This window comes from Aricia agestis, chromosome Z (assembly GCF_905147365.1).
Source record: "Aricia agestis chromosome Z, ilAriAges1.1, whole genome shotgun sequence".
NCBI lineage: Eukaryota > Metazoa > Arthropoda > Insecta > Lepidoptera > Lycaenidae > Aricia > Aricia agestis.
In genome coordinates this window covers 18,368,255-18,382,062 of record NC_056428.1, presented here as the reverse complement: position 1 = coordinate 18,382,062, position 13,808 = coordinate 18,368,255, and the positions used below count along the sequence as shown (strand labels likewise).

General features: G+C 38.1%; 1 long non-coding RNA gene across 1 annotated transcript; it reads right to left on the bottom strand.

The window, feature by feature from the left end:
• Nucleotides 1-757: 757 nt before the first annotated feature.
• Nucleotides 758-13,485, bottom strand: LOC121739041. The gene is made up of 3 exons (XR_006037385.1): nucleotides 13,397-13,485; nucleotides 7,717-7,727; nucleotides 758-767 (listed from the first exon to the last, which is right to left on the bottom strand). It is a non-coding gene; the product is annotated as an uncharacterized LOC121739041 (long non-coding RNA).
• Nucleotides 13,486-13,808: the final 323 nt, after the last annotated feature.

Genomic DNA, 13,808 nt, shown 5'->3' with positions numbered 1-13,808 from the left:
GAAGCATATCCCAGGCATGCTCAATAGGATTTAAGTCAAGGGATTGTGCAGGCCAGTCTAATGCTTTGATACCATATGTAATTGATTGTACTGTTGGTTCTTGGTGGAAATTCATGTTGAACACTAATAAAACACTATTTTTCGTGTTACCGTATTTGTTATATATAAAACGACCGGTTCCGAAATAAATTGCTCTTGGATTTTTTTCTTTTATGTACTCATGGGTTTCTCTCTGGAGCCTGTCCAGTTCAATAGGGTGTAATCTTAGAGCTAGTTCAATATGCAATACTTTCATATTGAACTAGCTCTAAGATCTAAGATGCTTTGATATCATGCTGTTATAACCTTCTTGTAACGATACGCGCCATATTTGGACGGGCATTTTCGTGCATTAGCTGGAAATTTTGTCTTGAACTTTTTGTGGGTGCTGCAGTCGATAAATCTAATCCTAGATTCATCAGTGCAAAGCACATTAAGTGACCATTGAGAATGGTTCCAGTTTTCGTGTGCCCACACAAGTAATTAATGATTATTCTTCGATTGCCTCTCCTTAGCCGAAGTGGCCTACGAGCACGTAGGTTGACTTCATGCAGTCGTCAATACCACGTCCTCACAGAAAACCGGCATGAAACAGTGCTTTAGCTATGTTTCGCCGAGTGAGTGAGTTTACCGGAGGCCCAATCCACTACCCTATTCCCTCTTAAAAGACCGACAACAGACCTGCAGCTCTTCTGATGCTGCGAGTGTCCATGGGCGACGGAAGTTTGCTTTCCATCAGGTGACCCGTTTGCTCCTTTGCCCCCTTATGTTATTTAAAAAAAACTTACTCTCTTTTTATCCTTTGAAACAATTCCATCGCCGTTACATTTGTTTGAGTTCGTGCAGCATTTACCATGAGTCGGACTTGTATAGTGTACAATAATTATTTGCGTTGAGGTCCTCGGTGCCTTTCCACCACTTCCCCAGTGACACGATAACGTTACCAAAGCCTGTGTATAACGCTCTGACTGGTCCTCATGGCTTCAGAAACCGCAATTTGGGTACCGCCAGCTTGAATCATACCCTATCCCATATACGTGGGAGAGCCATGCACGAATGGGCCGGCTCGACTGGAGAAATACCACGTTATCACAGAAAAACGGCGTGAAACAGCGCTCGCGCTGTGTTTCGCCGAGTGAGTGAGTTTACCGGAGGCCCAATCCCCTCCTATTTCTTTCTCTACCCTCCCCTATTACCCTATTCTCTCTTAAAAGGCCGGCAACGCGCTTGCAGCTCTTCTGATGCTGCGAGTGTCCATGGGCGACGGAAGTTACTTTTCATCAGGTGACCCGTTTGCTCGTTTGCCCCCTTATTTCATTTAAAAAAAAACTGCTATTAACATTTTGTTCCTGGTCAAGTGTCTACGTGGTATGATTAAATGAACGCCGGAGATGCGTTTGACTGAGATTTATAGTTTATGTAGTTTTAATCAAGTTAGAAGTTCGTGAAGATTTACTTCTTTAATGAATGCGAATTTTATCTTAAAACAAAACCTTTTATAGACAAATTTGAATTTAAAAAAGAAACTTAAAATAATCAATAGGTTTAGTCAGTCATCAATAGTTTTTTGTAAGGCCAAATCTGTTTAAGTTAAAAAAGTTTTATATATCCTTAGACCATGTTGTTGTGTGTAATATTATATTATGTTTGAGAATAACTGAGCTTTCCTTTGCCCCAAAATAAATATTATAATATTGAAATATATCTTTTATTTGTATATAAAACACTGTTTTCGAATGACCAACATTATACCATTTTAGATTAGTTAGGTTACTTGTATGTCTCGTAATAAGATGTAACATGAAATGCACGGTGAAACCCAGAAGAGCGATCGCTCAGCTCATTGGCAGTCGACGCAGGATGAGCCACGAATTGACAGCGGAACTCAAATTCCGGGAACAGAAATGACCCGCGCTCGGAGCACGTCCCGCCTGATTATACCTGGAATATTTAGTGCAGGATTCAGTTTAGCGGACAAAAGATATGTGAAAAGTGTACACTGAAGACAGTAATGACACCTTAATTCGTCTCTCGGTAATTCCCGGGAATTATATGTTACCTTTACCTGTTACCACTAACATATTATTATATCTAACACCGAAACTGTTGGGACTAAAAACATAAATTTTAACTTGGTAGCCCAGTAGTTAGTTAAGCCTTGTATGGAAATCTGAAATTAATAATTATAAGTAGTCAGAATTTTTTTTTCGCCAATTCATGAATATCTTAAATTCAAAAACTCGACCAAATCTGAGTTCCAATGTGTGCGTTAGCCGCCATATTGGTTTGAAGATCAAAATATCTTTATTTAGACATAATATCTCCTTTATTAAAAGCTTTTATTTAACTTGCACTGTATGTATGTAAGTATGTATGTTCGGGTGAAATCTTGGAACTCAATTTTGGAGTAGATATATTTTTTTTTATTTTTTTAAGAAAATGATAAAAAATTAATTTGTTGTGGAATGAAAAAAAAAATGTGGAAACATTTTCAGTTCTTATAATTTTCATCGTAAAATCAATATAATTACGGAGATAAATGCATAAAACAAGTCAAATTATAATTTCGCTCGTATGTCAATTGTTATCGATTTGTAGTTGTAACAAAGTTGTAGGTGATAGATCATTAAATTTCCTACAAATTTGATACCTATGACTTTTTTTAGAAATCAATATAATATTTTCTACGTAAGCTCCTACACCTTTTTTTGTTAAATTGAAAATGTAACGAGACCCAAGCCATTGGATACAACTGAATATTTCTGATCATGAATATATCTATATTATGAGTATATCCCTACGAGTATAACAATTACGGCACAACCTACACCTGAATCATTATTAAAAAATTGGCCAAGTGCGAGTCGGACTCACTCATGAAGGATTCCGTACCATTATAAGGCAAAAATAGACAAAAATTTATGTGGGATTTTTGTATGGAAGCCCCCCCTAAATATTTATTTTATTTTAATTTTATTATTAATTATTAAAGTGCAAATACAATTAAATATTTTATGCATATTTCAGTGCACCTATTTTTGATAAATAGCAAAAAGGGCCACTAAAATCCTGTTTGTTATTTGGGAGCGCCATCAAATTAAATATACAAGTTTTTAGTATTTGTTGATATAGAGGGAAACAAAATACACAATATCTGTAAATGTCAAGTCTCTACCTATCACCGTTCTTGAAACCTGGAGACTGTCTGTCTTTCACATTTCTAGAAGCAATTTTTTAGCTGGTAGATCCATTTTGAAACTTCATATTTCACAAATGGATCCTAAATGGATCTAAATCGGAAAATGATCTATGAATTTTTATAATATTTTTGAAAACCTTACCAATGACATCCCACACGGTAGGGCGCGAATAAAAAATCGTCCCCGCTTGATGTGTAGGGGAGGTCCCATAAAAATATATTTTTTAAGAATTTATATACCATTTTGTCGGCACCATTAATATAATATGTCCGCATTCATGCGGAATTACAGCTTTGTAGGTCCTATTATAGTCACTTGAGCAAAACCGTGGACAGAAACTATAAGGGTTCCTTGTTGACTACGGAACCCTAAAAAGCATCTAAAGCTTGTGACGCTTTGAAGCAGCGCGCAAAAGCAACTATTTTAATATACTTGCCTAGTACCTACCTTCACATGGTTACTAAAATTATTTCTCATAAATACTACACTATTTCATTGTCAATACTATTTCTGCCCCATGCCGGTCCAATACGCTCCAAAACAGTCGAAACACAATGTCAATGAGTTAATTAATTGGGCCGGCACAAGGCGGGGGTGAGGGCGGGAGCGAGGGCGGAGGCGGCAGCGGGGGCGGCGGGGAGATATACAACTACAATTACGGGGAATTACCCGCCAGCCACCTGGGCTTTCTCCTGCGATTGGATCTTAAACACTACTTAAGGTCAAGCGCTTACTAGTTGTGAATTTCAACTTTTAACTTGCATGAATTTAAACTGGTGTAGCAAATATAGTTCTGCCACTATTACAATAACTATAATTTTAACTACTACAATAATTTAGTAAATTATTTATACTTAACGATCTTTTTTTAAATATTTTATAACGAAACTAGCTGTCCCGGTGAACTTCGTGTCACTTTAAAACCTTCCTGGACTTTTACGAATATTTTAAAACTAAAATCAGCCCAATCCGTCTAGCCGTTTTCGGGTTTTAGCGCGACTAACACATATGAAAATCCATTTAATTGTAGAGAATCATTCGATTTAATACTGACGGCAGACAAAAGAAGCTCTTAGCTGGAGGAGGAAGGAAATTCGTTGATTTTTATGATTAACAGTTTCAATGAATCGGTATTTTACTAATCAAATTTTATGTTTTTTGTTAATCTTTAATCTTCTATATAATATTATATAGAAGATTAAAGATTAACAAAAAACATAAAAATGAAAAACGAAAAAATTTTATCTTCTATATATAATATATAGAAGATTAAAGATTAACAAAAAACATAAAATTTGATTAGTAGAATACCGATTCATTGAAACTGTTAATCATAAAAATCAACAAATTTCCTTCCTCCTTCCAGCTAAGAGCTTCTTTTGTCTGCCGTCAGTATTAAATCGAATGATTCTCTACAATTATGATTATGCTTCAAGCTTTACTCAAAACTGAAAAGTTTTCAACTAAAACTTAATGAATGTACGTCTAGTACGTGACTAGACGTACATAGACCAGACGTATATTACTGCGGTATCACTGTCTCGACTTAATTGAATGTGCGGAAGATCCACGACATTACAAGTGAGTAGGTCGCGGCGGTGAATGTTACCCACTCTCACAGCGACTCACGAGTCACGAGTCACGAGCGCTTCTCCGCTTGCTGCATACTAACAACGAGGCCATAGGGATAAGCTAAAACACTTTGTTCGCAAAAATTTATACAGTTATGTAATTTTTAACCGACTTCCAAAATGGAGGAGTTACAATATATTCGTCGGTTTATATTTTGTTTGTAATGTTCAACCACGATATCGCCTTTTTTCAAAATTGAAAACAGATTGACAATTAGACTGAACGACAGACAGACAAGCATAATAATTGTAAATAGAAAATTGGCGTATACAGGGTGTAACAAAAATAAGTGATAATACTTTAGGGTGTGTACGTGTTCCCAGTAGAGATTTCACTGTGAAGGTAGCAGCGCTGAAAGACCAAATTTTTTTTTCACTTTTGTATGGGCAAGGGCCCGAGCGTCACGAGTTTCCCCATACAAAAGTGAAAAAATTTTTTGGTCTTTCAGCGCTGCTACTTTGACAGAGAACTCTCTACAGGGAACACATACACACCCTAAATTATTATCACTTGTTTTTGTTACATCCTGTATAATAATAGACGTATATGCTTAGCGAATAAAAAAAATATCTTTTTATTCAAAATTGGTATCATGATACACTTTTTGAAAGTCGAACGAAGACGTTGGCTACCACTGCACCGGTTCGCCGAGATGAACCGGCGTAAGAAATCTGTGAGCAACAGACTTTTCAGGCCATTAATTACTTCAATGATTATAATATTATCTTAGTACTACTACTTTACATCCCATTTTATTTCATAAAATAGGATGTAAATTAGCAAAAGAAGATTATAGATTATACATCAATGATCTGGTGAGTTGTACGAGTAGGTATGGCGGCTAATGCGTTTCCAGTTTGTCTGGAGTTGGCAAACATTCCACAAATTGATTTACAAACTTTTATAAGACGGAGAACAGTTTAAAAGAAAATTGAAGCTCGTTATAATAAATCACAATCATTCTTTCGGTTTACAAATTAAGTTCTGCGTAATCGCCCCGGCTCTGTAGTCTAAGTTTGCAGTGAGTCTTCACTTTGGGTTATTTAGGTTGTGGTATTCGAGTCAAGTCGAGTTAAAACTAAAAAATTCTATTATCCTTCCGTAATTTTTTGGCAGACAAACAAAGTCGTTTTCCGGTAAAAATTAATAACTAATATCCTTTCTAGTGACTAAAAAATATCTGAATACCAAAATTCTTAAATACTCAACAAAAGATATCTCAGATATTTATTTAAATCGAATGATGTAAATAGTAATTTTGTTTTGAATTGAGTACTTGTGATGAATAACGTATTTCCCCGGACTTATCCAAAAACAAAAATTCTTAGATTAATATCATGTTAATTAATACCATGAGCTAACCTAAGGCCTAAGGGTGGGTTGCACTAACTTACAATAACTATAATTTTAACTATAAATACAATGCAAAATATTTGGTCAAATTCAATAATGGACGCCATATTTAACGATAACCATAACCGCTCAAACTTATAGCGAAAATTTTTCGTAAAAATAATTGTAACTACGGAATAATAATCGTTACTATGGCACAGTGTTGTTATTTGTTATAACAACACTGTGAACAATAGTTACGATTTTTATGTCTAGGCTAACTTAGCATTATTTTTACGCTTAGGCTAACTTAACATTAATCTTAACAATTTGACCATCTCCTCTTTGGTTAAGAATTTCTTTGAAGAAGAATTCATTTAGTACATTTGAGTTTCCAAACCATTTTATTTTAAAGAGTTCTCTCGGTTACTCATGGATGCCACCATCAGGTCACCATTTTTGTGTACATGGTACCAAATCGAAAGAATACCCTATGCAACAAAAGAAACATTTTGAAAATCGGTTCACAAACGGCAGAATAATTGTTGAACTTACATTAAAAAATATCCACAGCCGAGCGTATAACCTCGTCCATTTCGGAAGTCGGTTAAAAAAGATTTTGGAACATTCTACATTGGTGCTCCGCTCCTATAGGTCTTAGGCGTGATAATATAATATAGCCATCCATACTAATATTATAAATTCGAAAGTGTGTCTGTCAGTCTATCTGTTACCTCTTCACACTCAAACCGCTAAACCGATTTTGATGAAATTTGCTATAGTGATACTTTGAGACCAGAGAAAGAACATAGAACACTTTTTATCCCGGAAAAATGTGCGGTTCCGCCGCGATAAACCAATTTTGACGCAACGGAGTTGCGGGCGTCATCTAGTCTTCGATAAATGGGCTACCTAAAACCTAACACTTCTGATACATATTAGCGCGTTCAAGCAAACAGACAAACAAACTCTTCAGCTTTTTAATATATCGCAAAGTTATAAGTTCACTTCATCGATAATGATGATGATGGTCGATGTCTGCCCTCTGCCTGACAATACGGTGTGCGGCGATAAGCGGTCCGTGCCGCGGCGGGCGCGCGCGGGATTTCAAGTGGCCGCGGCCCAGAAGCCAAAACCGCCCAATACGTGCTGATAGCTCCGACGTCACTGTTCAGTCAACCAGCAACAAACTGTTTAAGTACTCAACTTAGACGACTTGCATTCGATAATGTTAACAGTTTGCTCCAGTTATTGTTGGTATGGAAAACTAATGCACGCATTGCTTACAATTGCCCTTTGCTTTATATGAATTTTCATACATTTGGATTCATGTTTTGCTGTGAAAAGCATGAAAATATGCAAGTTGTCTGACCGACTCTTATTTTTTATTGCTTGTAATTTGGCAACGAGCTCTGGATTTAGCAAGAATTTCTATGATCTCGCAGCCATACTTATACGTTGATTTGAAAGTGTATCTGCTTACTACGCTTTAGGGTGGGTTGCACCAACTTACTTTAGCTATAACTGTAACTTTAACTATAACTACAATGCAAAATGTCAAATCTTTGATTAAAGTAAAAAATGGACGCCATATTTAACCATAACCTTGGGTTCGACAAGGCTTTGAAGGAACGTGGCGAAAAAAGGAATCATAAATCATACAAAAACGCCATTTTTGACAGTTCTCCTTTACCAGCAGCGCCCCCGCCTACGTTCGTTTATAGCCAGACCAGCTGTCATCTGTCAAATTCTGTGGTCAAAGTTAAGGTTAAAGTTAGCCTTAACTATAATCATAACTTTAACGTTACCCACGCCTCTGGTGCATCCCACCCTTAATCGTTTAACAGGTTTAATAAAATTGACTCATGGAAAAGGAAATACTGAACAACATTTTTATGTAAAATTTTCGATTTGGGGTCTTTGAAAAAGTTACCATTTCGCGCTTTATTCTGTTAAGTGGTTAGTTTTTGATACAGTTGGGTGTTTGGCACAGACCATAAACAACGAAGTTGCGGAGAGGCCAGCTAACCAGGCCAAATCCTATCACAACATCAAATATTATTACTACGCTAGATACAACTATTGAGTCACAGACGTATTATTATTGCAGACATGCCATTACGTAAACTTTGGGGTTTTCTTTTATTTTCGAAATAACGCGCTTCACACGACACGGCGTTCAAAGAAAAATAGGGATTTTTGATTCCTATTTTTGGGGATCAAAAATACACGATATCTCAGGCCATACAAAGAAGCTTTTTTGGGAAATACTGGCAGGCAGCCGTTGTCGAATACCCCATATTATATACCGAAAAATTAAAGTCAGCTAATTTTGTATCGTAACGAAATAATAAAGGAGTTCCACACAACAGCATGACGTCGCAACTCCTCACAAGTTTTTGTGGACCCCGGCCGCCCGACATATTGACTTTATTATAAGCTTTCACAATATCCTTCACGGGCGGATGTTTCGTAATCATTTTGAGTATGCGTTGCTATCCCTATTGAAGTAAAACTTGTAACATTTATACATTAAAATAAATAAATGCCGCAATCAGAGTTATTTTAATGATAGCTTTATTTAATTTAGCCTTAAATACTGACAAAATTTTGTATTAAAAACTGTATCAAATTACTTGTTCATGGGTCACCTGATGAAAAGCAACTTCCGTCGCCCATGGACACTCGCAACATCAGTAGCCGGCCTTTTAAGAGGGAATAGGGTAATAGGGGAGGGTAGGGAAGGGAATAGGGGATGGTAGGGAAGGAAATAGGGTAGGGGATTGGGCCTCCGGTAAACTCACTCACTCGGCGAAACACAGCGCAAGCGCTGTTTCACGCCGGTTTTCTGTAAGAACGTGGTATTTCTACGGTCGAGCCAGCCCATTCGTGCGGAAAGCATGGCTTTCCCACGTATAAATGTTATGATTAAACCTCTTTGATTGTAGCTGCTGGACTAGAAAACGAAAAAAAAGCGCTTTGTTTCGTTTTCGTTTTTTTGCTTCAATTATACCATAGTGATACAAAGTCAAGGAAAACACTTGAATACAAGACCGCCGATGACGCTCGCATTAATCTTCCAATAAAATCAATTAATAGTGGATCTATCGTTAACGTTGATGGCACAATATAGCGGCAGTAAACACAAGTCCTGCCATAAACGTCCGATTTCGGACGCTCGCACCGACCACAATACAAACGTATGCAGTAGCGTAACTCTGGCGTGTTCTTGAACTTTGAGCGACATGGACATAGGACATGTTGTAGTGTGCGTGACGTACCGCATTGTGCTGCTCTCTCTGCTCCCATTTACCAAAAGGCCGGTCGAACTGTTCGCAGGCTGACCTGGCGGGGCTCGTTCTCACTGCTTAGTGTGCTTACGTGTCCTCCCTATACGGGACCTTGAAGTTATCTGAAATCACGTTAACGTGTGCGTGCGTCTGATTCGCAGGTACCGTCATAATGTTTTACTGTAAATAATTAAACTACCATCTGTCCGTCTCTCCCCTCTCTGTACAAGTTATAATGTCGTGTTATTATTTCGTCCTTCACGAGAGTTAGCTGTTCCCGACGATAAGGATCCATATAAAACTATTAACGTACCATTGAGTCCTCGCATTGTTAATTACACGTAATAATTATTTTTCCGTTTTCTCATTCTTCGAAGAATCTAGACTCTAGATTGATAATCTATTGTACTAACACTGTCTACCTCAATCACAGACTGTGTAGATAAAACGAAGCGACCAAGAGCTTCCACAAAAGGGGCCGTTTAAATTGTATAATATCTACGTCGATCACATCTGTTAGGATAACATTTCTTACAGCTTCTGAAAATGAGGTACACGATAATCACTAATCATTCTGGCAGACCGTAGACTTTAGGCTGATTTTACCTTCTGATAAAACTATAGACTATCGAGTCTTTGGTTCCCGATTGAGGAGACGCCTCTTCTTCTTCGTAATGAATTTCCTTATATTATGTACCTACACAATACGCATCATGTACATTGTAGGTATAGTACAAAAACACACTGCTGAAACGTCACGAATAGAATTCACAGTTACTTAGTTTCCAGGCAAAATAGTGAAAATCCCAGTATACAGGGGTCTACTGGACGTGTTCATAGTGATTAGTCCATCCCAAATAAACCGCCGACGTCGAAAATTTTAGTTGGCAAATAAAAATACATTCGAGCATCGTTCGCTAATTTATTATTTAGGAGGTTGTATTATAAATATATTTTGAGTCACGTATCTTCGGGTCGAAGGGATAAAACCTTGCCCACTAGTCTGGGGCGGCGGTGAGGGGATAAGCCGGCGGGGGTGGAGGCACGGGGGGGGGGTGAATTTTAAACGCCTCTTAAACGACGAAGTGCAGAATATTAACGAGCCCCGTTTTAATTTTTATAATGGATTCTCTGGTTTTAGACAGAATCTCTTGAATTATATCAAGTGACCTTCCCGCCGTTAATCTGATACTGAATTAACACCATTAAATCTGGTTTTCTCAGAGGTGACCCTATTACTCAGACTTATGCTGTCTGTTTTACATTTGTCTGTCGCAACTCGTAAGGCAGAGCTGCGATAGATAAACTTTACAAAAAATAATGTTATGTATTGGTATTTGGTATTGCCCCTATATATTAACATAATATTAAACAAAGTAATAAAAACAAAATTCTGCTAACGTTGTATTTTATCAGTAAGGAATCCTTCGTGCAAAAGTCTGACTCGCACTCGGCCGGCTTTTGTATCCGTCTCTACCTGTGCTGAAAACAATATTGAACCTAGATTACGTTGCATTGGTAACAAGACGACGAGACAGTCGACGCGGGTATATCTAGGTCCGCTTTCAACCTTATCCCCGTGGTGCTAAGGTAGAAATGGCAGAGCGGCTTTTTCGACGCCGGCGATAATTCTACGGGGAACGACATCTCGGCTTGAGGATTTCCCGGCTGTCGATAGACGATAGGTGACAACGCGAGAGAACAATAAAATGGGAGTGGAATTCTTAACACAAACGTGTAAACAATATGGCGGATGATGCATCTCTTTGTTTACTGCCAAAGTGTAGGTACCGTCTTAAAGTTTTATATCGCATTAAAGTTATGTGTAGGTACGGAGAAAAAATATAAGATGGACACGAATTGACACCTCGACTGAAAAGCAAAGTATAAAGTCATAGTAGAGTCGATTCCGCCTTGTCCCTCAAGACAAACTCGCTCAACAAAGTGACACGTTTTATGGATAACTAATTGACCTCGCAAATGTCGCTATCGACCAACACACAACCAATTCTCGGACTCGGACTCCAAATTTTTGAAAAATCGGATACAATACCAGAATTTTTAACATGGACTGGATATAATAGTAATAAATCATATTCATAGAATTAACTACTACGACAATTATAAATTAGTTAAAATTTTAAAGTGTCTACCTTATAGTGTGGCCTGGGACCTTATTATACGTGTTAACTGTTAGTCTTTTAACGTTGTTCGTGGCGGCCGAAAAGGAAGATCTTCCGACTGAGCGAGATAGCATGCTCGGTCAGGCCGAAGCCCACTGACGGTATTTCAGACGTTGTATATATCTTGCCGTTCTCCGAAACTTCGATAGCGCGATGCAGGAATGTTAGGCGAATTGTGGGTACCGCCACATCACTCCCCCCCGAAGACCTGTGGTATTCTTCGATGCGCTTGTGTTGTTAGGTGTGGGCCGAAGCTACGCGTGCAATGACCAGGAGAGGGACCCCGTGCTCTGCTTGCTGACCGGTCGTTGTAGCCTATGGCTGCCCCGTTCAAGCCAGACGCGGGTTCGACCGGCGCGGACCTCCAACGCGGCTTATGGTCGAGGCGACCCGGTTATGCTTGATGTCTGCTGACGTGGTGCGGATGGGCGGGGAGTGTTGATGATGATTGATGTCCAGATGGATGCGTGTTCTTGTCGGTGGTCACCAATTTAACGTTGTTCGTGGCGGCCGAAAAGGAAGATCTTCCGACCGAGCGAGATAGCATGCTCGGTCAGGCCGAAGCCCACTGACGGCATTTCAGACGTTGTATATATCTTGCCGTTCTCCGAAACTTCGATAGCGCGATGCAGGAATGTTAGGCGAATTGTGGGTACCGCCACAGTCTCTTGACTAGACTCACTCAGTACATAATATACTGCCTGTTTTTATGTTAAAAGTCAAAGATAGTATTTACACAATGCACAAATCAAGTACTGTTATATTAATAGTGCGTCGAGCGAGTCGCGGTCCTGTAACTCGATATTGTGTTCGTTACGGCTCATTCGCTCTGGCACTGGGATCAATTAATAGTTTTCTCAGCAGTGCACTCACTAATGAGACATCGCCACAGGTCGATGCTTCGAAGAGTCGTTGGAAGGATATTGAAAAATTAAATCTTTGTTATCCACGATGGACAAAGACTGGACGGGATGGACATTTTTTCAATTAATTAAAGAAATTGTGAACCTAAAGAGGGATAATTGTATTTAATTGGCTAAAATCTGGGTCAACGAGTCATTTACTTCAGCTTCTAAACTCCCCCAAAACAAAGTGTCCTCGAACAATTCTCAAGTCATCAGCTTTTTATCTTGCCCCGTTTATTGTTAACTTTATATATTTATTGCTGATTGTTGGGTAATTTGGGGCGATATGCCCGAAAGTTCTGATAATTGCACAAATTAAAATACATCTTTATAAGAAAGAAATTGTTGCTTAAAATAAGCTGACATGTATTGTTATAACATAAATAACTTTACTTTTTGCGTATAATATAATCCATTGGGCTCCGTACAATTTACAGGAATCAAAAACCGTGGTTTAAAATCTAATCTACATTTGCGCTTTTCATCAAAATCAGTCTAGTATTTCAGTACCAATTAATGCAAACTATTGAAACCCTTTCTCAAAATATTAGTATAGAATCTATACTGATTAGATGGGATTGAACAAGTATTAAGGCGGCTTGACACGCGGTCGGAGTTAGCTCAACTGCCACCACAAGACCGGCTTAACAACTTAACACTACACAGTTTACAGATAGTACCTTAGCCATAACTTCTATGCCGATGATTTAAGGTTCACTTTTAGACAGAGACTGTAAAATAACTGTGAACGGTGTGTGCGATTATGACTCATTACTGTAAACTGTTTCAGTTCCGTTCAACTTGTGTCAACAAACTCCCGTACCGGTAAAACATGCCAACTTTGCCACATAGGATAACTTTGCCCTAAGATCCATTTCAATTGTCTGTATAGAGGTATTTTAATATTTTGTCAACATTTGTTTAATATATGACTGGTAACATAGGGGTGAATTTCAACAAATGACCATTTTTTTATCATATCGGTGAACTTTTTTATTTATACATATTTTATATACTTTTCAGGTTGTACGTATTCTTTAGGATACTAAATGTTACCAAATTTAATATCATTAACGTATCGTTTAAGACTAAGGAGAAAATTTAGTTTGAATTCTGGTTTCCACCTATATGATAAACCGGCACCGATTTTTATTATTTCTGTGCACCGATATGATAAGCTTAACCACCGAAATGACATACTATTCCAGCGATATGATAATATTATCT